The sequence below is a fragment of the Triturus cristatus genome, chromosome 3_2, assembly GCF_964204655.1.
Source record: "Triturus cristatus chromosome 3_2, aTriCri1.1, whole genome shotgun sequence".
NCBI lineage: Eukaryota > Metazoa > Chordata > Amphibia > Caudata > Salamandridae > Triturus > Triturus cristatus.
The window spans coordinates 1,231,229,076-1,231,253,031 of record NC_140584.1 but is presented as its reverse complement, the minus strand read 5'-3'; the positions used below and the strand labels follow the sequence as shown (position 1 = coordinate 1,231,253,031).

Below are 23,956 nucleotides of genomic sequence, written 5' to 3'. Positions count from 1 at the left end.
TCACGAGTGAATTCTGTGCTCTCTCTGAGGAGGTCGCAGTGCAGGTGACAGAGGGTCAGCTTATTACGTCTGCTCTCTCTGCTAGTTGATAATCAACTGAGTGCAAAATGGGGTCTCCCTTGTATTTATAAGTTTTACTCTGTGTCACTATTAATTTTTTAAAAAACTGCGTTCGATGTGTTTTTTTTAATGCTTTGTTTTACTGTGGAAAATGATAATTTACAAAATGCTTTTTAACAAATATTGTTTTCATTCATTTGCTCCTTTTTGGCATCCATTTTGGAGCATGTCTTTTGGTATTGTTTACATAGAAACTGTGGTAGGACAAGTTTTACAAGTGAGATGGGTAAAATGGCGCCTATGTGTATGTGTGTTATGTTTCAGTTGGTTTACTTACTTTGCGATCTAATCATGTTAAAAATGTGTTTGCTCTGTTATTTATTGTTTCGTTATTTTTTAAAAGCTTAGTAATGTGTGAAAACGGATTTTTTGGGGAATGTTGAGTATTAATTTTAATACTCGAGTATTAATTTTAATACCCGAGTATTAATTTGGTAATGCGTTTCAGGCGGTTTACGTACAGTTATTCTCCACGTTTTAATACACTTCCCCACCCTAAAACCCCTAATTTCCCTGCATCCCGTGCCAGATTTTATTGTACTTTTAATTAAAAAAAAAAAAATATCGCGTTGTAATGGTATGCGTTGTAATATACTTCGTTGTAACAGCTGTTTTCAGTATTTATATAGGTTTGGCGTTGTAAGAGAATTCGTTGTAAAGTAATGCGTTGTAGTAGTACTAGCGTTGTAAAAAATGCGTTGTAAAGGTATGCGTTGTAATAGCATGCGTTGTAACGTCATACATCCCTCATTTAGAGTTGTGAGTTTGTCCATCAACAGTCATTGATACACGTGTCAATGTATGTGCCTATTTGCGAGCTAATAATGCGGCCAACCAGGCATTTACACTGCAGTTGTGATGGCAATAGGCCACTAGCATTTACTCCCATGTTCATTTGCGCAGCCTAAGCAAGATGGCACACTTACATGCGGTTGACATCGTCCAAGGGGCGTACAGTGGGTGTAGCATTGTGCACAATGAGGCAGTGCTATTATGTCTGTACAAGGTCATACATCTTGGCACAGTGATACCTAAGGTATGCTGCATAGCACAGAAGCAGAAGTGGCAGGGTGTAGCTCAGATCCAATATTGTCAATGGTGTGTTACACAAACACATTCCATAGATGTGTACGTCAATTGAGAATTGATATTTGTGCACTGCAATGGTGTTGACAGGCTATGTCCGTGTGGACATACCAGGCTGTAATCAGGATCATGTGTACCAACTCATCTGACACAATTGGTGACATCACTTAACACACATTTCATAGACATGCATTAGCTCTGCATCATTTTATGTCACATAGATGAGGTAATCAGGACTGTGGCAACAAGGTCTGTGTGTACACATTAGCCATAACAATTACACAATCCTCATGACCCCAGGGTGCCATTACAATGTGTAATCCGTTGTAACAGTTTGCGTAGTTGAAGCATGCGTGCTCATCTCTACTATGGAGTGCAATTGGGGGTTACAACACATGCATGACTGGCAGTTGTGGGTCAATGATGTATCCCCCTCGCAGTGGATGACTATCACCAATTGCATAGTAATGCTGGAGTGAGTAAGTGCCTAAGTCCGCATTCATACCCTAAACATGTTTCCATGTGTGCGGCATGATGCAGCATGATTACAAGTGTGAGTAGGGCAGTCCCAGGCCTGTTATTGTGCATGTAGTGTGAGACTACAATAGGTAGGTATTCACACCTGCACACATTCACCCTTGCCTGTCTTGGAACTGACTTGATGTTCTGCACACAGTTCCTGGGGGACACACATGGCTGCACATGTGCATTTTAATTCTGATGCAGCTGTCTGTCACATGTCGGGAGAGGGTTGAGCTGTGCATGTAGGGGTTATGCCTCCCGAATGAAGTCAATTGTACAGGTCACACACAGCCCGGTTGTCCAAAGGTGTTATGTTTGTAGCGTATCCTTAGCTTTCAGTTGTGTCAGTGCATGTCCCATGCCATGCACTGTCATGTCAGCCTCAACAGCATGTAGTTATTTAATCATACATAGACATTGTGTTTAACATGTCAGTCCTTGACTTAACATGTTGTTTTCCACTTGTGATACGGTTACATAGTGTAGGGGAAAGAAAACTGACATAGATTTTTATTCTCTCTCAGACGACATGACACCTGAGGAACAGCACCGGTTCCAGGTCGCCAAGGACCGGTACCTCCATGTGCGGAAGGGACACAAGGGTTACTGGTTGATGGCACGGAGGTACCGGGCCGAGAGGAGGGCAGGGACCTGGCGTCGCTGCCAGAATGTATCACCACTGGCAGCGGCTCTACACCATCCACCACAGGTGTCGTCGTGGGATCCCGGGATGTCGATCCCCCTGCTGCCACACCCGCACCGGTGCCAGGCCAGCATGCACCGCCACCTGCACCAGCCCCAGCCCCAGCACCAGCCCCCACACCAGCACCAGCACCGGCACCAGCACCAGCCCCTGCACCAGCACCAGTACCGGCACCGGCACCAGCCCCCACACAGGCCCCCATGGACCCTGGAGTGGCACAGATAATGAGGATTCTCCAGGGCCACACTAGCCTCCTACAGGACCTCCGCCATGAGTTCCTCTACTTGAACAGGCAGATCCACGAGATCAGGGCCCACCTCGGACTGCCCTGAACACTGCCCCAGTTCTCACCCCCCTCTTCTCCCTTCCCACACTGTCCCCCTTTTATTATTATGTTGTGTGATGTCCTAGTTGTATGTGTTGTTTAGCATAGGTTAAGTGTAGGCTTAGTTAGGGTTAGTTTTAGACTGGTTTTACTAATTGTATTTTATAGGATTTGGGGATAGGTTTTATTTATCTGTGGGTGGGGTGTTGATGTATTTATTCTTTTTCTGTGTTTGTAAATAGTTAGTTAAGATAGTTTTAGGTAGAATTCATATTTGTACTTAGGTTAGGGCTAGAGTTAGGGACATAGATTAGTGTAGGTTATCATTTTATATATATATGTCTTTGTATAATAAATCGTGTTAACCATAGATTTCTGCCAGCACTTATATCATGGCTGATGCGGGGGAGTGGGTCTTGCACCATCGTGTGCAAATCAAACCATCTTTGGATTAATCATTGTGCTTGTAACTATGGTCGTGACCTGTCACTCAGCAGGATGGATTGAGCCCAGATACCTTAGATGTGAGCACAATAACCCTGCATGTCTGATAGATTAGCAATTATGGTTTACGGCCTACTCTGGTGACAGTTCATTGTGATCTCCAACATCTCACATGTTCCTGGCCATGGCCAATCGATCTCTATTCCATGCATGCTGTTGGTCATTTGTGTGTCCATTGTTAATGTCACATGGCACAGCAGTGTCAGTGAGTCACATGAGTCATATGAGATTGAGTATTGAGTTTGGAATAGAGGTCACTCACAGGTGTCTTGGAGTATTAGCACTGTCCGGAATACAGACTTAACTTCGAGTTTCTTGCTTTTGTGACACACTTACTCATTACAGTAATGCCTTGGGACCGGATGATGTTGGTTTGCAGATACACAGTTGTGCTGCACACAAGTGGTGACATGCGGCATTGCTCCCTGTACCAACAGTGCCATAGCCACTCATCCCAGCTGTTACTATCGCATTGTCTCATAGTGATGACACCCTTGTAATCTTGCCACTGATCCAGACTATATGCTGAGTGCAGTTCAAATGTCCTCCGTGGGCACATTGGCCAATGTGTGTGCACTTCATGGCAGTGCTCAGAAGTGGCTTTTGCATAGGTTTTGCACAGGTAGGAGCTGACTGACACAATGCACTTTGGAATCAGTAAGTATTGTGGACTCAACTTCAGTGTGGCTTAGTTTGTAGTTCCATATATGTATGTTAGACCTGTGCCCTTGGGTCTCCTCAGCAATGTGAATCTGTTGTGAACACCTAGAGATGTGACAGGCAATGTGCTACATCACAACAATCTTTGGCCAACACGTCCCGTGTTTGGCTATATGCCCGGAGAGTATGCTTTGCTATCATTCTTTGTGACACTACTTGTGTCCTGCAACAGACTTGTACATGTTGTCACAGATGCATATTGTTAGAAAGTGGCTAGGTATATACTGTTCCCAAATAGGTACGGTGTGCACAGAGTCCACAGTCACCAGAGTTTGTGCAGAGGTTAAAGTTAGATATGACCTTACTCTATGAAGTGTTAGCTTGCTCAAGCAGTAAGGCAGTATCAGAGGACAGTGCAAATCCTTTGTTGTACACACTCAGTCAGCAGGTGGTCTCACACACTCAATAACTGAACTCAAGGCCACTGTTTTTGATATAAATATATATGTTTGTTTTATTTTGTAACCAACAATAGGCATCAACAGATACTTACTCAGATTGCGAGGCTTTAGTTTCATACTTTGGCAATGTGCCATTGACTTTGGTAGGTAATAGTTACAAGTTGTTGCAATAGGCAACACAATTTCAAACACAATAATACATTGAGCTCAATGTGAGTGTGAAGTGATTTGGTAATGATTACTTCCAGGATAACTTTTGTAAGTCATGGCCTGGATCCTATATTCAGTCCTGTGCAAGGTCTTGGAAACATGTGAGTATATCCGTTGTAGTTGCTTGTGTGATTTTCCTGAAATAATTTGCAATTACTAAACTTGACCCCAAGAAGAAATTTGACAGTGAAACCGCCAATGATTTCCTATGGAAGAAAATAGTGTGATTGGTAAGTTCGGTTGTGAGTGGTTTTCAGGGTCAGTGCTGGGCAACAAGATCCAGCATTGGGATCTCTCCTAATAGCAGTTGAGTTGTTCCATTTCTGTTAGTTGGTTGTTTATAAGCAAAAACTTTAACTTTTAGAATCTCAACACTTACAAGGAATTTCTTATGAAACCAATCAATGTTACCCTATGGAACACATTTGGGTTATCGGCTTTTTGGTAAGTACTTGATTGGCAGAGTTAAGGTTCTGGGCACAGACTCAAGGTTCCCCCAGGCTCAGGTTTGTACAGTTGTTACACCATCTGTGGGACTGTGTCGGACGGGGCAGAGTGAGTTTTGCACCATGTTATCCCATGGGAGGCAGGGGGTCCTTGGTTGCTGGCTGCTGACTAGCAGGCCACATGGCTGTGGGAGCTGGGGTCCTACTCACTTGCTCAGGGCAAATGTGGGAAGTAGGTAGGAGTAGAAGTTACACTGCCAGGGCCAATTGGGCAGGTGGGTGCAGGGTGCCTTCGACCCTTTTTGCGCTCAATGGATTGCAATGGGAAAGCTTCTGGGCAAACCAAGGCTGCAAGCTCGGGGTCGCAGTTTCTTCATGTGCCCCCACCACTTTGTGAGTTAAATTGGGTATTTGGAGGGTGGGTATGTCCCCAGGAGTCGGGCATAGGGGGCCGTAGTGCGCCGGGTGCTGGGGTGACTTTTGGTCTTGGTAAATCTTACCCTCTGTTGATTGTGGCCGGGGGGGTCCCTGGTTCTGAGGCTGCAGGCATCCTAATGAGCATCGCGGTGAGACCTTGGTGGCCAGATTCGGGGTCACAGTTGCCGGGGGGGTCGTCAACGATGTCTTTGTCCACTCCGACACAGGCCAGGCTTGTCCAGTACAGGGTGTGCAGGCTTTGCGGTTCCGTGATGATGCCAGGGGTTAGAAACTTGCTTTGAGCAGAGTTACTGCTCATGGGCCTCCCATATGATCAGAGACACAAGATAGCCAGGTCCGCAGGGGTTTGTGAGGTTGCTGGCCACAAGTGGGTCTGGGCTGTGGCAGGAACAGTTTCAAGGGTCGACAGGCCGGTAGGGCTGGGGCCAAAGCAGTTGGTGTCTTCCTCTTCTTAGCAGCTGCATGGTAGTTTCTTTCTTCTTGCTCTTCCTTGCTTTTTCTAAATCAGGCAAAGGAAGCTTCAGGGTGCCTCTAAATACAATGTTTATTTGCATTTCAGGTAGGTACAGGGCAGGGACCAATGGGTCTCTGCCCTGGGGTGGATACACACACTATCCTGCCACTCACCTGTGGGAGTGGGTCAGTAGCCTAGTCCTGATTGTGCAGGGCTTCACATCTTCAAGATGGAGAGCGCACGGAGATGGGCTTCACCTTGCCTCCCCCACCTGAGGGTTGGTGTGGGCAGGCTGGAACATACCCTGTCCTTATTTTGTGTTTCCGGCCAGTGGGTGTCAGAATGGGGTGTTGGGCGCAGTTTTCTGGGTACAGCCGTGGCCTGTAGAAGCTCACTGAGTCTGCATGCCTTTGAAGGTTCCCCCTGGCCATTCTGGGGGAGGAGACCTAGCACCCCGCCCAGCATGTGCATTATTGCAGGCCCAGGGGAGCGGGGTCTGTACACCCTGGGGTCCAGCAACATGTCTGATGTGTGGCAGCCTAGGCAGCCTCGAAACCAGACGTGGATTGTAGGTTAGTTGTCCATGGTTTGACAATTGTGAATGTTAGTGTTTAGGGGGGGAACATAGGTCCTGGGCACCTGTTTGGCAGGAGTCCAGGGGACACTCAGTCAAAGTCCATTCAGCAGTTCCTCAACAAGTGGGTGAATACCATGCATGAAAGATTGTAATTTCTCACACATATGTCATACATGTTGTGTGACCAGAATTGGGATATTGCTAGTTGTGCCATCGGATCAATGTTGTCAGTGCAATTTGGGCCGTGTAATCTTGTGGGGCACCCTGTTGCCCTTCTTCACTATCTGACTCCGGTTGTCTCATCTTTGCCATCATTGCAAGTGTTATTTATTTTGCAACACTGTGCCCCCTTCTGATGGGTTTAGTTGTATTGCTCATTTACATTTCTTGGCCTGTATTTGGACACGTGTTTTTCAAACCGCCTCCGCTCTCCCTTCCCCCACAGTTTCCCCTGCTGAGCCACACAGCAACACGGACTTTCGTAACACCCACATGCCAGGGTGATCCGCCCACCTCCCCTTCCACTTGCGTACATCCACGCCGGGTCCGCGCAAAGTGCACAAACATCCTGGGTCCGCTAACGCAACTACACACGTTGCCACTACGATGCTAGCACACTCAACGCCCTCAACATAGGACGATCACACACCTGCTTCCTGCCCAGAACAGAACGCACACAAGGACACATCTCCAGCCGAAACTGCATTGTCACCAGCATTGACTCTGCAAATCCACCCACTGTGTTGTAAGCAAACTACCTAAGATGCATTGTCCCCAACACCTGCCACAGATGCCAACACACAAGTGAACTCTCGGACCTACTCAACTCTACCTCCCCAGACATGGTCTCCATGACAGTGACCTAACTGTACCCCTCCTCAGAACACTACCTCGCCATAGCCATCCTGTGCAGCTACAAGATCAACCACAGGGACCGCACCAACGGAGTAGGTCTATGAATTGACATCGTCAACAGGAACACTCGCAGAGTCTCAAACAACCACGACATCATCCTCATCAACGCCAGAAACATGCACATCCAGATCCACAACAATCCAAAAACAACCCTCAGAGTAACCTGCGTCTACATAGCCTCCAGACCCCGAACACAGTTCTGCATCTCCATCACCAACTTTGTCGGTACACACGCCCTCACATCCACAGACTACATCCTTAACTTAGAGCTGAACTTCCACCTCGTGTACATTGACAGCACCATATCCACCACCCTGACCGACACCCTGGCCACCCTCGGGCTCATACAACTTGCCACAACACCCATCCACCACAACAGCCACACGCTTGACCACATATTATCCGCAAGCTCCCACGTTTACTCCAACCACCCAGCCAACCTCCACTGGAACAACCATCAATGCAGCAAATTTGCATTCCATGAAGACATCACGCGCCACCACACCGAACAGATCCACTGGCACTGCTGGAGCAGTCACAGAAGCACAGCTAACCATCAACCGTGCCTGGAGCACAACCACCGACACTCACTCCAGTGCCCAGAACGTCAGACAAGGGATAGGTAACAGCGCAAACCCACTAGCCCAGATTAAGACATACTCCAACAGATACACCAGCAAGTAAGCCAGCTGGTTCAATGCAGAACAGCAGGCCTCAATGCTGCCCTGCCATGAGCTAGAGAAGAAAGACACCATCAACTCCTCAGATACGCAATTGGGCCTCCTTCAAAGTCCAAATTGCCAACAACGCACACACCAGCTAAGTGCTCTTCAACCTAGTGACAGAACTCTCCAAAACCAGCTCCAACGACAACACCTTCCCACCTTTGCAAGACCTGTGCAACTCCTTAGTTACTTTTGTCCATCGCAAGGGTGCAGCCATCCACGATAGCTACAACGCCACGACTGCCACGACTAGCACTGAAACCTCCATCACCACGGATCCCATACACGCCAAGCCCCTGCTCTCCTGGACCAACGTAAACAACACAAACACAATGCACATCTGGTACTACATCCACTACGGATCAACGTCAGGCACATGCCCACACCACATCTGCTCCAAAGCCAGCCCCACCATTGCACCCCATTTCCAGATAAGCATCAACATCTCCCTCGTAAATTCAACATTGACGCAGAGCTGGAAGCACGCCGATATCAACCCCTTACTCCACAAACAAAAGACTGACCCCCAAGGACCGCCTTTTGCTTACGTCCCATCTCCCTGCTACCATTTGTGTGAGGTGTCATTGCGAAGACCATCAACAGACAACTGACCAACTAACTCTATGGGAACAGCATCCAGGATCCGTCCCATTTGCGCTTCAGCGACAACTCCTGCAGCAAACTCGACACATCTCCGCCACCAATGACATAATGCCATGGATGGACAACAGTGAAAGAGCAGCACTCATTGACCAGTACCTGTGATTTGACTTCAACACTGTCTTGCACTGCACACTATGCACGCGCATACATGACAACGAAATCCGAGACCAGGCTTGTGACTGGACAAACTCCTCCCTCTACGGCAAAACCCAGTCCACCCTCCTCCACCGTTCCTGCTCAGAGTCCACAGTAATCTTCTGCAGATTACCCCAGGGCTCATCCCTCACACAACATTGCTCTACATGTACATGTCACCACTTGCACACGTTACCCAACTGCCCAACCTCAACATCATGTCCTACGAGAACATCACCCAGCTGATCTTCTCCCTCACCATGGCCACCCTCACTTACACAACCATACACCATGTAGGACTGTAAGACATTGCTGAGTGGACGAAGGACTGCCAAAAGGAGATGAACATCAGACAAGACAGAAATGCTCATCCTCAAATCCACCCCCTACACATTGAGGCACCTCCTGGTGTGCGGCTGCCCTGGGAACAGATCCAGCACCAACCACCCACGCATGCACCATGGGGTTCAACATCTCCATGCCAAAGCCGGAAAACACCATCTCGTCCTCCTACTTCATCACCCTCCAGATGCTTGTCAAGTTCAACAGGTGGATTACCACCAAGACATGGAGTACAGTCACACAGGCACTCTGCAGCAGCAAGTTGGAATACGGTAACATCCTCTATGCAGAAGCCTCGACCAAACTCTAATAACAACTTTAGATGCATTAAAAACGCCTCTGCACGCCTGGTCCTTAACATCCCTCGCCGATAGCACATCACACCCCACCTGTGAGACCTGCACTGGCTCACCGCCAACAAGTGTCTCACCTCCACGCTCAAGAACCACGCACACAAGCCACTCCACAACACCGGATATGCATACCTCAACAGAAGACTCAGCTTCTGCACCCCAATCCAGCAGGTCCGCTATGCTGACATTGCAATTGCCACAGTCCCCCGCATCTAAACAGCTAACTCCTGCAGGAGATCATTATGCCACCTCAACATAAAAAACTGGAACACTCTCCCCACCCTCCTGCAGCAGGCACATCTTATGCTGACATTAATGTGACTCCTCAAGAACGGGTTTTCCAAGCAGTGGCAGATTCCCACCCACCCCTGCTCCTTAAGACTCTCAGGGGTTAGTGGTGCACTTTAAAGATGTTGTCATAGGAAAATTATCTAGATTGCTTTTGCACATACACGGCCATCTCACTGCCTATCCGTGTCAGGTGACACATGTACATTGATTGAATTAGCCTTGCTGGACCTTCTTGTGAATTCACAGCCCCTTACTTATTACCTAAGTTAAATACTTGATTGGTCATGGAAACCCGCACCTGTGTGATTAACATTTATTTACAAACAAAAGAGGTTTTGCAATGACCAGAACTTGACCATAGGACATAGGATTTGCAGTCCATTGCGAGCAACAGAGCCAGGGGAGGAGGCGGATTTAGCAGTGCCAGTGCCATTGTCAATGAACAAGAGGAGATTTGCTGTGGGTCAATGTGTGGGTCCACGCTAGGTGTTGATGGACGTCGGCAGACAGTGGGAGAGGAAGGGCAATAAAATGTTGTTGCGTACAAACCGACAGGCCTTTGTACATCACTGCTAGCTGGACTTGCGCATCACCATGGTGGCAGTTTCATCCTCAGATTCGTCCGATGGTGTCTCACATGTGGGAGGTGGTATGGTGGGAGCAGCACTGTGAGGCACAGACACATCAGGGTGTGGAGCTGAGGATGTGGATGCGCAAGCATCAGATGTCACAAGACCGTGGGGAGGTAAAGCTGTCATGTGGAGAAGCATGGACTGTCATATCTGTTCCAGAGTGCGCTGGTGTTGAGCCGTGGCAGCCATCTGTTGGAGCTCCCTCCGCTCCCTGGACTCCAGTCCCCTACCAGTCTGGATAATGCAGCAGAGACACTGCTGGAGCTATCCTGCCGGGACACTGTTTCCACTCTCCGGATCAGGACCCCAGCAATGTCATCCAGGGAGTGATGGATGTGATTGAGGGAGGTGTGGATGTCTGGTAGCCTCACAAAGTTGTTTTCAAGGCGATTCAGACACCCGCTGAGCTCCTCAAAGTTGGCTGCCAGGCTCTCCAAGCCCACCCACACAAAGTCCTATGTCTCCAGTTGGACCTCCAGCACCATGGTTTGAAAGTCCTCATATGTGTTGGCTGGGTCCTGGGAGGCAGCTGTGGTTGGCGGTGCTTGCTGCTGGGTGGTTTGTGCAGGGGGTGGGCTGGGTGCAATGCTGGTGGGTAGCCCTGCTACTGGAGTTGGTGTTGCTAAGGAATCGAGAAGACGCTCAAACCCATGCATATTGATAGTCGGTGTTTGGGACGAGTCATCGTGGTGGAGTGGGTCGTCTCGCTGTCCAGGAGGTGTTGTCGCTCCCTTTGAAATTTTCATGGGAGATACAGTTTAACAGTGTGATCCATGTATGGGCAAGCATTATTTGACTTAACAATCAGACTGAGGGAGACTGTACATGATAGATATTTTGTACAATATGCATGCTAGTGACTGGATGGTGATTATTGCAGAGACATCACAGATGTGTGTGTGTACTTGTACGTTGTAATATCACTAGTTGCCTAGGTGAGAAATGTGTCTTGACAGTGTCTACACACAAATGCTACCTGTTGTGTCTTGGTTTGTGTTATGTGACTGATGCAATGTGATTTACTCCGATTAGTATGTGTGTACACTGCATTGTGTGATGGTGGCACCTGCTGCCTTTGTTTAGCTGCCCCTTGTCCCTTTCATGAAATGGGCCTTTGACTTCTGTGTATGGACAATGCAGACATGTGTAAATCTGTGTGGATGGTGTATCCTTGTCAGAGTAGTGACACTTGTGCATAGTAGGTCATCTAGTGTCTTGGTCACATCAGGGGTTGTGTGTACATAAGTTTGTGCCAGGGTGTGACATGCTCCCTCGAGGATGAGTTCTACACTCCGCAACATCAGTGAGTTGTCCTGCACCATGAATCTCTTTGTCCTGCAGGCATGCTATCCATCATGCCCTATCACATGCCTTATCAGTGTGGCTAAAGGAGTTGCAGCTTTGCAGGGGCTTGCACATGTGCATGTGTTTAGTGTGCTATTGGTGATGTGTGATGAGTGCCCACTTTTGGCACATTGGCAATGGGACCCTACTTGGGGGCATGTTATCATGGACATCCATGGTGTTTTCTGTGCTTTAGCAGCAGGAGACTTCCGCTACAGGCAGCAAAGATGTCCCTGGAAATGTGCCACATAGAATTCCAGGAGAAGCACATGTTCTGGTGTGAACATGGGCTTTGATTAGAATTCTCTGCTGCATGTTATCAGGCACATTATCACCGCTTTGGTGTCTGTTTCATGCCGCTGAAGTGGCGATAATTGAAAGAACTTCCTTGATTATATATGCTGTGTTGTTCTACAAAGCTGCACTGTGTAGGACACATGTGCCTCTAAGTTGCTTTGGCTCCTTGAAATTTGTGTTGTGTGCATTGCGTCTGTTTAATCTTGCTTCCTGCACTTCTTTTGGATTACCCTTTCAGAGTATGGTGCAGCATGTATGGCAAATGCTGTTGCTATCTGAGCAGACAGTGTCACACCCATTACCCACAGATTTTGTCCAACATGTGGAGTGTGTGTGGCAGTGGTGGGCCGTATTGTGCACCTTACCAGGCGCAAACATTCTAGACTCTGCATGAGCAGTTTGAGTTTCGAAGGGGGGACTACATACTCAATGCAGCGATCACAGCGGATATTCGTGCGTATTGTAAAGGGGACCAAGCATGACCTGAGCTTTCTTTAGGGTGCCAATACATATTGACAGCAGCTGTAAAGTTTAAGGCAGTCACATGCCTGTACATGCGCATGGGTCTCGTGGAGCTGCCCCCTTTGGACAAACTGAATTGAAATGGGAGGTAGATGTAGTTCAAGAGATCCCGGAAAGGGCTTGTGCAGAGATTGTAGAGTATGCATAGAGGTCCAGCAGGCACACCCGCTTCCAAAGGCTTATTTTAAATGTTTTACATTGCCTTACCTCACACCGGAAGGAAGTCAATGCATGTTTCTACACTGACTCATAGGCATGCACAAGGGTTCAGGGAGAAGGGGCAAACTTTCCTCACATGATTTGGGGGTGACCACTTTAGGCAACTTATTGGACCATAGTGATAACAGTATTGAAGGTGTTGACAGACAGGGAGGTTGATCTGTCGTAGGGGTCTTGTGTCCTACATTGCTTCCCACACACGGCTCAAAGTGGGCTTGCCACAAGTTTATGGTTAGGGTATTGTTATTGGCCATGAGGGGATATTACGATGCACTGGAAGGCAAGTGGGGCCACGAGTTTAGATCAATGGAGTTCCAGTTCACCAAATGAGCAGAGTGTGATGGGATAGTTAGGCTACTACTGGTCAAGGGTACAGTGGGCAAGGGATCACTTCATGCGGCTAGGGCATTGGACCATTTCTTTTGACCATTTGTAGATGAAGACAGCGAGTGCGATGTCAACACTGAGCCAGGTGAGCTGGTACCATACTAGTGCCTTTATAGCACGTAGATGTGACCATTCCACACCATTGTAGACATGCATGATGGGTGAATTTAAAGCGGCAGCCTGTATATTGTGTTTTTAGTGTTTAGCTTCTGGATAACAGGGATTACCACAGATTGCGCACTGGTAAGGCTATCAAGGAGTACAGAGCAACATGGGTAGTGACATGCCTTGAGGGATTGTGAAATAGACTTTTGTATGGATTAGTGCTGGTGATGTTGGTTTATATGGCCTGTGTTGTTAATTTTTTGGTATGCCCCTTTTTACATGGTTCTTAATATTGAAGGTAGTAGAGGAGACATGTAGCTACGGCGGCGATAAACAAAGGACTTGGCCGGCAATAAAATTTTTTCCTGCTAACAGCGCTTAGCGATAATTATCGCAATTTCTTGTTGATATGCCCCATATTTTGCAACCACATCCTCTTTTTCTACGGATCGGAGAATGTAGCGACTCCCTATGCATTGAGCTGTGCTGTGAGATCTGCTTCTCCCTGCATTCCCATGTGACATGTGACCACAATAGCATCTCCCTGATGTCATTAGAACATGTTGCTTTGTTCCTTTGAAACAAGCATGTCAGGCGGTCCGGCTTCCTTGCTCCTGGTGATATGTGGACTCCCCTAGGACGACAGACGGGTGAGAGGCATGGTAACACATGTTGTATAATGTTTTTATGCAAGATACTTTTGTTTCCATGAGTTCGGACTTTGATGGGAACTTTTGCCCGCATTTTCCCTCCCAGTCGATGCGCAGGCATGGCATTGTAAACAATGAAGTTATTTTGCATATAATGGCATGGATATCGTGTTTTCTACTATGCGGTATTGGTGTTTCATTAACATTCTGACTTTAATGGTAATGTTAGCCCGCTTATGCCTTGACTTTACGTGTGAACATGCCATTGCGAACCATGTCACAATAAGTGATCTCACATTAAACAGTAATGGGCCACTTCTAGAAAACACCCAGGATTGTATGTTGGGGACCATATCCTGCTTGAGCTGCATCAGATGGTTTTTACGTGGCCTTTTAAATCATGTTGTGCATAACACTACTAGCACAAAGTAGCCGCTGGGCTTGTTAAAAAGGAAAACACAGTTACAAAATAGAGGCTGATTATGAGTTTGGCGGTGCTGAGCCTGCTTTGCGCAGGCACAGCCCGCCAGATTCCGATTACGACTCATGTCTGGCGGGTTAGAATAAGTTTTATATAACTGGTTGGTTTGATTGTATTCTATTCTCTTACCGGTCTGGGAGAAGTGCATTTCTTCAAATTTTTGGTGACCACTTTTTTCTATATTCTGTATGTGATTATTCATTTGCACTAATTAGAGCATTGATAGTGCGCAGAAGAGTGATTTAAGTCTTGGTGAATGCCTCAACCCTTTAAACAAGGGTAACTTGTATGAAGAAACATGTTGACCATAGATCATAGTACAATCAGGGTTTTAGAATCCTTCCCCTGAGCACTCGCTCTTGTGTATTTTTAATCCTATCCCCACCAGATAAATATAAAGTCAAATATATTTTTGCAAGAATAGTTTTAATTGTACCTTGTTCACCTCTTTTATCTTTTTTTCACAGTCTGTGCCACTGACTTACACTGACTTACATTCTGCACTCATATAGGAAATCAGAATGACCTAAGAGCTCCCACTAATTTAATTAGGAGTTGTAGCCCCCACCACAAATCTATTGGGTGTGAGGAGGACCTTTGAACGGGCAGTGGTATTGAGCTAGGTGAGACGGCACCACTCAGGAAAATCGCACATATATTAATAGATCCTAAATTCTAGACGGTGCTGTAAGGTGAGGAGAACCACCACCCTCCCCCAAAATTGTGGCGGAGGCCACTGAATACACAAAGGAAATCCTCAGCACACGTCTGTAGTGGCTCTAATCAATTATCTGCACATTGTTTGCATAAATGTTAACACAGTATTGTGAGTTCATTTTATTTCTTTATTCATTCTTATGGTTTTTCTTCAGCCAACATGTGTTTTGTCACATACACTGGGACTGGAAACCCATGCCTGTAAGGGCCAAGACATATTAGTAAGCCAAATTACAAGGGGTGAAAAAGAGACATCCTTGATCACCTGCTGATTGGTGATGGAGGAAATCATTTGCGACGACAAAGTGAAAGAGCTAAATACCAATCTATGACCGTATGTTGGTCAAAAAACTGTGATGACACTTTTCTGACATTAATTAAAGAACAGCCCAACATAACTACTGTAGATTGTCAGATGCAAGCACAAAAACACAAAAAACTGACAATAGGTGATGGAAGAGTGATCAATATGTCCACCTTAAAGCCCAAAGTCATGTGTATCTGAGAACGCATTTCAAATACCTCTACAATCTTTGGTATATATTCCTCTGTGAAATTAAAGAGAACTATCATTAGGACACACTCTTAATATACATGCCTACTTCCATTACTGAATCTGACACGCAGATGGAAAACCTACTTCTTGTGGTGATAATTCCAAACCACAATGGGTAAAATATCTGTCCTCTGCGTTAAAATATGATCATCATTCATGAAGGGTCTCTGACCAATACACGAGCTCTGAAAATATATATATATCTGGGGATGTAAAAATGTATAAACTTCTCCAAAGAAAATGCTCGTATCTATCATTAGTTAAGATCCATATGGTACTGAAAAGCACAAATATCAACTTTTGAGCCAGAAATCACTAGGTCCCATGTGCGCAACACCGCCTTATTCATCTCAATAACTACCATAACACACCGTCCAGCCACAACCTCTATGCGGTCATGCTTGCTTGTTCAAAACGCGAACGCGTGTCCCTGCTCTGCATATCCATAACATTGTCAGAGTTGCAAAACGTGCGCTAACGTATCTCACTATTTCTAACATCTCAGAGAGTGTCAACCATCACCACTATCTGGCTCAACATCCAAGACTTAGCCAATAGAACCGTATATGCCCCATTGAGATCACAACACATATCCATATATCAAGTTGGGCACTTGTGCGCAACGCCACCTTGTCAATCCCAATCACTAAAGGGAGTATAATAAACCCGCTATCATAACACACCATCCAGCCACAACCTCTATAAAGTCATGCTTACTTATTCAAAATGCGTGTCCCTGCTTTACATCCAGATTATATTGTCAGGGTTGCAGCACGTGCGCTCATGTATCAAACTATTCCTAACATCTCAGAAAATATCCACCGTCACCACTATCCGAATCAGTCGTCCGAGACTTAGCTAATGGAACCATATATGTCCCATCAAGATCCCAATACAAATTCATATGTAATGCACCCAATAGGCACCAAGATATTTAAAAGATGCCTTCATAACACATGCCAAATTCGTATTTGTACATCGCACAAGTATACTATTTCAAACTACCCGCATAGTCCTTCAAAGTTTAACAATGTATCCACAATCAATTATCCCTTACCGTAAGGACAGCTCCATCATCCACGTAGCCCAAAAAATGCCTCTCAAGTCCGAGAACACAGAGGAAATGAGTGTTACCTCCTTTATACAATCTCTCACAGCTGGGAGTCATCAAAATAGAAAAAGGACACATATTGTCTCTAAAACGGGTGCCATCTTGAAATTCCAAATAAGCACCAAAATCTTCAAAATCAACACGCAACTGCACTGTATTCAACGTTTTTACAGTGCTATTTGACCCAAACTATGTCATATAGTTACGCTACTTATATTCTTCTGTATACAGTGCAAAATGTTCAGCAAATTAATTGTGATTAAGAAAGTACCAAAATGGGCCCCTTCTTAAACGTGTTTCACCGTGTTTATGGTATGCTTTTCAATAATTGAGGAGGCAAACATCACCCTTTAAGTATATGAAAGGGCGTAAGGTCACTTTCAAAATTCATCAAGATGGTGTGACAAAACATCTAAATCCAGTGTTGGTTGTGATATATTAACACTGCATTTTTCCGTCCCGTAAATACTTTTAGTAAGATTTAGGTTCCTATATTTTTTATATAAGAAAAATATAACCGAAAAGTAGACATAATGATTTTTAACCGAAGAGAAAAAGAGTGTTCAACTTGAGTTAAGGAAATGGGCAACCAAAAATCATTTATTGTATTACATACTTATGATAACTATTATCCACACAGAAAATGCAGTAATGGGCATTTCATCTTCTCAAAAAATAATGCAGCTGCTGATCCACATTTAACCCAATCTCCTTAGTATAATAATCAAATTGCAACCGTCCTGTGCCATCGCGCGTTGCTCGCTGAAGATGTCGTGGGACGATGAGCCGCAGGAGCAGACCATCGCCGGGGACCTGGTGGTGGCCAAGTATAAGATGGGCGGCGACATCGCCAACCGGGTCCTCCGGACTGTAATTGATGCCGCCACTTGTGGGTGCTCGGTCCTGAGTCTTTGTGAGAAGGGTGATGCTCTGATCATGGAGGAGACCGGTAAAATCTTCAAAAAGGAGAAGGAAAATGTGATATTTTTGGGTCGGATGCCGAGAACTTCAAGATGGCGCCCAACGGGACGCCTTTGGAGTCAGCGGTGAGCAGTCTAGCTTCTGGGCTGAGGGGAGGAGCGGGCTCGCGAGAAAAGGAGCGGGCCGATGGCGAATCGAGAGAGGAAGAGCGAGCGGAGGAAGACGGGCGAGAGGAGCGTGCAGGACAGAGGTGGACGGCAGTTCACGCCTTGAACACTGGAGCAGAGACTGGCGGGACGAAGAACACCGGCGGGAGACCCGAGGAGGACGACCCAGCAATACAGAGGGAGAAGCACTCTACAAATGACACGCCCGTATCCGGTAGTTCCCAGAGGCACCAGGACACCGAGATACCCACTGCTACAGTTCAAGGGGGCCGTAGCTCCAGGCAAGTGACGTGGAGGGAAGGGTGCAGAAGGAGGTTGGAGGGAAAGGGTTTCTTGGGTTTGTGGAAAAATTAGAAACCCTCACATTTTGAAAAGAACTTTGCACCATCCTCTCCTTTTTTCCTACTATATAAGTCCTGACTACCCTGCACTCACCCCGGTGACCTAGGGAGATTGGTGAAGGGGAGCACCCTGTTAAGCTATAAACCAAGTAGACCACTTGTGACAGTAGTGTCCTTTGTTTCTTTTTATTTTCCGGTTGGTCTTTTGGGGAAGCACCGGCCCGGGCAGTGTTGGTTGAAGAATAAAGCCGGAAGAAGCCGAAGACTCTCGGATAAAGGACAGATACGATAGACGGCCAATTATGTGAACTTTGTATACTCTGGTACAACACCCTATCAGGACTGTTTGTTAGAAATAAAAGTCCTACGTTAAAACAGGACTTGTGAGCCACTTGGTTACTCCTAAAGGGAGGGGACGTATACTTCCGGGTGTCAAACACAGACGGAGAAGGGGAAAATCTATCACAGAAAGGAAAAAGGGTATTGCTTTCCCAACCAGTATATCTGTGATCATTGTGTCTGCCACTTCTCTCCCTTGAAGAGTGACCAAGATTATTTACTCAAGGAAGATGACTTGGTCAAAATTGATCTGAGAGTCCACGTGGATGGCTTTATTGCTAATGTTTCCCACAGCTTCATTGTGGGTGCCACAAAGGAAACTCCAATTATTGGACGCAAAGCTGATGTTCTCAAGGCAGCACACATATGTGCAGAGGCTGCATTGCGTTTGGTGAAACCAGGGAACCAGAACTCTAAGGTAACCGAGGCCTGGAATAAAATTGTTCAGTCGTTTAACTGTTACGCTGTTGAAGGGATGTTGTCACATTAGCTGAAGCAGCATGTGATCGATGGCGAGAAAACGATCATCCAAAACCCAACCGACCAGCAAACGAAGGACCATGAAAAGGCTGAGTTTGAGGTGCATGAAGTTTATGCCGCAGATGTCCTTGTTAGCACTGGAGAGGGAAAGCCAAAGGATGCTGGGCAGAGGACCACCATATACAAAAGGGATCCTTCCAAGCAATACGGTTTGAAGATGAAAACCTCCCGTGCCTTCTTCAGTGAGGTTGAACGACGATTTGATGCAATGCCGTTTACTCTCATGGCGTTTGAGGATGAGAAGAAAGCTCAAATGGGTGTGGTTGAATGTGCCAAACACGAGCTGTTGCAGCCCTTTAATGTCCTGTATGACAAGGAAGGGGAGTTTGTGGCCCAGTTCAAGTTCACGGTGCTGCTGATGGCTAATGGCCCTATGAGGATCACCAGTGGCCCACTGGAGCCTGAATTATACAAGTCTGAACTGGATGTGCAGGATATCGAACTGAAGGCACTATTGCTGAGTTCCGCAAGCCGGAAAACCCAGAAAAAGACAAAAAAGAAGGCCTCCAAGAATGCAGAAAATGCCACCAGTGGAGATGCCGAAAAGATTGAAACCACTGACTGAGGCCCTTCCCAATTTCCTCACTCCAATTTGCCAGTGGTTTTGTAGTCAAGTCAAGTCAAGTCAGAGAATTTATAAAGCGCACTACATACCCAGAGGGTCTCAAGGCGCTAAGGAGGGGGGGGGGGAGGATTACTTGTCAAAAATCCACGTTTTAAGTTGCTTTCTGAAAGCTAGGTGGTTCTGGGTAAGGCGAAGGTGAGTGGGGAGTGAGTTCCATGTTTTAGCAGCCAGGTAAGAGAAGGATCTGCCTCCCATGGTGGTCTTGTTGATGCGAGGTACGGTGGCGAGGGCTTGGCTGGAGGAACGTAATTGGCGGGAGGGGGTGTAGAAGGACAGTCTTGAGTTGAGGCATTCTGGTCCGATGTCGTAGAGTGATTTGTGTGCGTGGGTTAGCAGTCGGAAAGTGATTCTCTTATTGACGGGTAGCCAGTGGAGGTCTTTCAGGTGACCAGAGATGTGTTCGTTGCGTGGGATGTCTAATATGATTCTGGCTGAGGCGTTTTGGATTCGTTGGAGTTTCTTTTGGAGTTTAGCGGTAGTGCCTGCGTAGAGGGTGTTTCCGTAGTCCAGTCGGCTCGTGACTAGAGCATGGGTGACTGTTTTCCTGGTTTCGGTGGGGATCCATCTAAATGTTTTTTTGAGCATGCGAAGAATGTTGAAGCAAGATGAAGATACGGCGCTGACTTGTCTGTTCATTGAGAGTGAAGAATCCAGGATAACGCCTAGGTTCCGTGCGTGGTCTGTCGGGATGGGTGCTTTTCCAAGGGCTACCGGCCACCATGAGTCGTCCCATGCAGAGGGGGATGTACCTAGGATGAGGACTTCTGTTTTATCTGAGTTCAGTTTCAGACGGCTATGTTTCATCCATTCAGCAACTTCTTTCATTCCTTCGTGTAGGTTAGTTTTGGAGGTGCTGGGGTCCTTGGTGAGAGAAAGGATCAGTTGAGTGTCATCCGCGTAAGAGATGATGTTGAGGTTGTGTTGGCGGGCGATGGTCGCGAGGGGGCTCATGTATACGTTGAAGAGGGTGGGGCTGAGAGAGGATCCTTGTGGTACGCCACAGATGACTTCGGTGGCCTCGGACTTGAATGGTGGAAGACGGACTCTCTGGGTTCTTCCGGTGAGGAAAGAGGTGATCCATTCAAGTGCTTTTCCTTTTATTCCGATGTTATTGAGGCGTTGTAACAGGGTGCTGTGGCAGACTGTGTCGAAAGCAGCAGAGAGGTCGAGGAGGATGAGGGCGACTGTGTCTCCATTGTCCAGTAGGGTTCGAATGTCGTCTGTTGCTGCGATAAGGGCGGTCTCAGTGCTGTGTTTTGCTCGGAAGCCAGATTGTGAGGAGTCGAGGGATTTGTTGGCTTCGAGGAAAGCGGTGAGCTGGTTGTTGACAGCTTTCTCGATTACTTTGGCCGGGAATGGAAGGAGCGAGATGGGGCGGTAATTTTTGAGTTCGGTGGGGTCCGCTGTGGGTTTTTTCAGAAGGGCGGTGAGTTCAGCGTGTTTCCAGGTTTCCGGAAAGGTGGCGGAGTTGAAGGAGCAGTTGATGACGTCTCGGAGGTGCGGTGCTATGACGGAGTCTGCTTTGTTGAAGATGTGGTGAGGGCATGGGTCTGTGGGGGATCCTGAGTGGATGGAGTTCATTAGGCGGATGGTGTCCTCAGTGGAGATTGGGTTCCAGTCGTTAAGGGTGTTCGCGGGGGGAGAGTGTTCAGCATGTGGTTGGGTGGGTTGGGCCCCGGGTTGGTTGTCGAAGCTGTTGTGGATGTCTGCAATCTTGTTGTGGAAGAATGAGGCTAGGGAGTCGCAGAGGGCTTGAGAGGCGGTGATGTCGTTGGAGTTGGCCGAGGGATTGGAAAACTCCTTGACGATGTTGAAAAGTTCCTTGCTGTTGTGGGCGTTGTTGTCGAGTCGGTCCTTGAATGCTGTTTTCTTGGCCTTTCGGATTAGTTGGTGGTGAGTGCGGGTGGCGTTTTTGAAGGCGTCCTTGGTGCTGGTGGTTGGGTCTTTTTTCCACGCTTTTTCAAGGGTGCGGCAGAGTTTCTTGGACTTCTTAAGATCATCGTTGAACCATGAGGCCTTCTTGTTGCCAGGTTTGCTTTGACGTTTTTTCAGTGGTGCTAAGGTGTCTGCGGTGTTGGATAGCCATCGGGTGAAGTTGGCGGCGGCTAGGTTTGGGTCCGAGGAGTGGGCTGGGGTGTTTAGAAGGAGCGATGAGGAGATCTGGTCGGAGGTGATTTTGTTCCAGATTCTTTGCAGAGTCGGTTGGAGGTGGTTGGTGGGTTTGGGCTTGTTGTAGGTGAAGTGAACGCAGCTGTGGTCAGTCCAGAGGAGATCCGTAGTGTGGCTGAAGGAGACATGATTGCTGGAGGAGAAGATGGGGTCGAGTGTGTGACCTGCGATGTGGGTGGGGGAAGTGACCAGTTGTTTAAGTCCGAGGTTGGCGAGGTTGTCCAGGAGGGTGGTGGTGTTGTGGTCGTTGATCTTTTCAAGGTGAAAGTTGAGGTCTCCCAGAAGGATGCATTCTTTGGAGGGGAGCGCGAGTGGAGTGATGAAGTCCGTGATGTCTTCACTGAATTTTGCGCGGGGTCCTGGTGGTCTGTAGAGGAGGGTGCCTCTGAGTGTGGTCTTGGGGTCGATGTGGATCTGGAAGTGAAGGTGTTCGGAGTTGGCGAGGTTGGCGTCATAGCTGGTTGAGATGCGGATTGATTTCTTATGGACGATAGCGATTCCTCCTCCTGTGTGGCTGGTACGGTCTTTGCGAGTGATCTTATAGTCTTCAGGGATGGCAATGGTGATGTCTGGGGCGGAGGAAGCGTTCATCCATGTTTCCGTAAGGAAGGCGATGTCCGGAGAAATGGTGTCTAGTAGATTCCATAGGTCAATGGCGTGTCTGTGGACAGATCGGGTGTTGAGAAGGATGCATTGTAGGTGGTTGGGGTCGGGAATCTGTGGTGTGGTAGTAGCGGAGATGTTGTCGGTGCCGATGAATTTGCAGGAGTAGCAAGAGAAAGGTCCATGGGTGTGTCCAGGAGCGGCTTGGACGCAGTTGGGGGCGCGACCGGGGTCGAGGGCTAGGAGGGAGGCGGCATCGTAGGTAATGCGGGAGGGCTGGGCAGCGCGAGGGGCAGGGGGACTGGCGCTGGGCGCGGTCCAGGCGCAGACGGGCGTAGACGGGCTTACCTTTGGCGCACCTTCGGCGCGGGTTGGGCGCGGACGCTGCGCGTGGACGCTGCGCGCGGGAACTACTGTCATATATGGATAGCGGAGGGGGAGGGGCGAGGGCGTCTCAACTGGGAGGCGGGGCGGGCTAGAGATGAGCACAACAACAACAACAACACAGGCAAAATGGAGGCGGAGGGGGGAGCCCAGCGGAAATGCGCAAATGCTGAAAAAGCGGCGCTTTAGCAGTACAGAAATGCAAATTGTTCAGCGCGGCAACCAGGCACACAGCAGGCAGCAATAATGATTTAAATGAGCAGATAGGCAGCCAAGCAACGATACCGACTGAAGCAGGGAGGCACTGGGGAGCGACCACTCAGCCCGAGGGACAGGAGCGAGTCACGGCGCTTTCAGGTATTGGAGCGCTGTTCTGGTCAGTGGGAGGGCGTCTCAGCTGGGAGGCGGGGCGGGCTAGAGATGAGCACAACAACAACAACAACACAGGCAAAATGGAGGCGGAGGGGGGAGCCCAGCGGAAATGCGCAAATGCTGAAAAAGCGGCGCTTTAGCAGTACAGAAATGCAAATTGTTCAGCGCGGCAACCAGGCACACAGCAGGCAGCAATAATGATTTAAATGAGCAGATAGGCAGCCAAGCAACGATACCGACTGAAGCAGGGAGGCACTGGGGAGCGACCACTCAGCCCGAGGGACAGGAGCGAGTCACGGCGCTTTCAGGTATTGGAGCGCTGTTCTGGTCAGTGGGAGGGCGTCTCAGCTGGGAGGCGGGGCGGGCTAGAGATGAGCACAACAACAACAACAACACAGGCAAAATGGAGGCGGAGGGGGGAGCCCAGCGGAAATGCGCAAATGCTGAAAAAGCGGCGCTTTAGCAGTACAGAAATGCAAATTGTTCAGCGCGGCAACCAGGCACACAGCAGGCAGCAATAATGATTTAAATGAGCAGATAGGCA

The 23,956-nt window shown here is 47.8% G+C and overlaps 1 long non-coding RNA gene and 1 pseudogene across 1 annotated transcript in view; one reads left to right on the top strand and one right to left on the bottom strand.

Moving 5' to 3' along the window:
• The window catches only part of LOC146859542 (uncharacterized), a 43,602-nt gene extending 26,617 nt beyond the window's left edge, over nt 1-16,985 (bottom strand). Inside the window, exon 1 of the long non-coding RNA XR_014980140.1 lies at nt 16,898-16,985. This is a non-coding gene — a long non-coding RNA (uncharacterized LOC146859542). The remainder of the gene's footprint in view (nt 1-16,897) is intronic.
• A 734-nt stretch (nt 16,986-17,719) lies between these two features.
• On the top strand, nt 17,720-19,864 carry LOC146859541 (proliferation-associated protein 2G4 pseudogene; annotated as a pseudogene).
• Nucleotides 19,865-23,956: the final 4,092 nt, after the last annotated feature.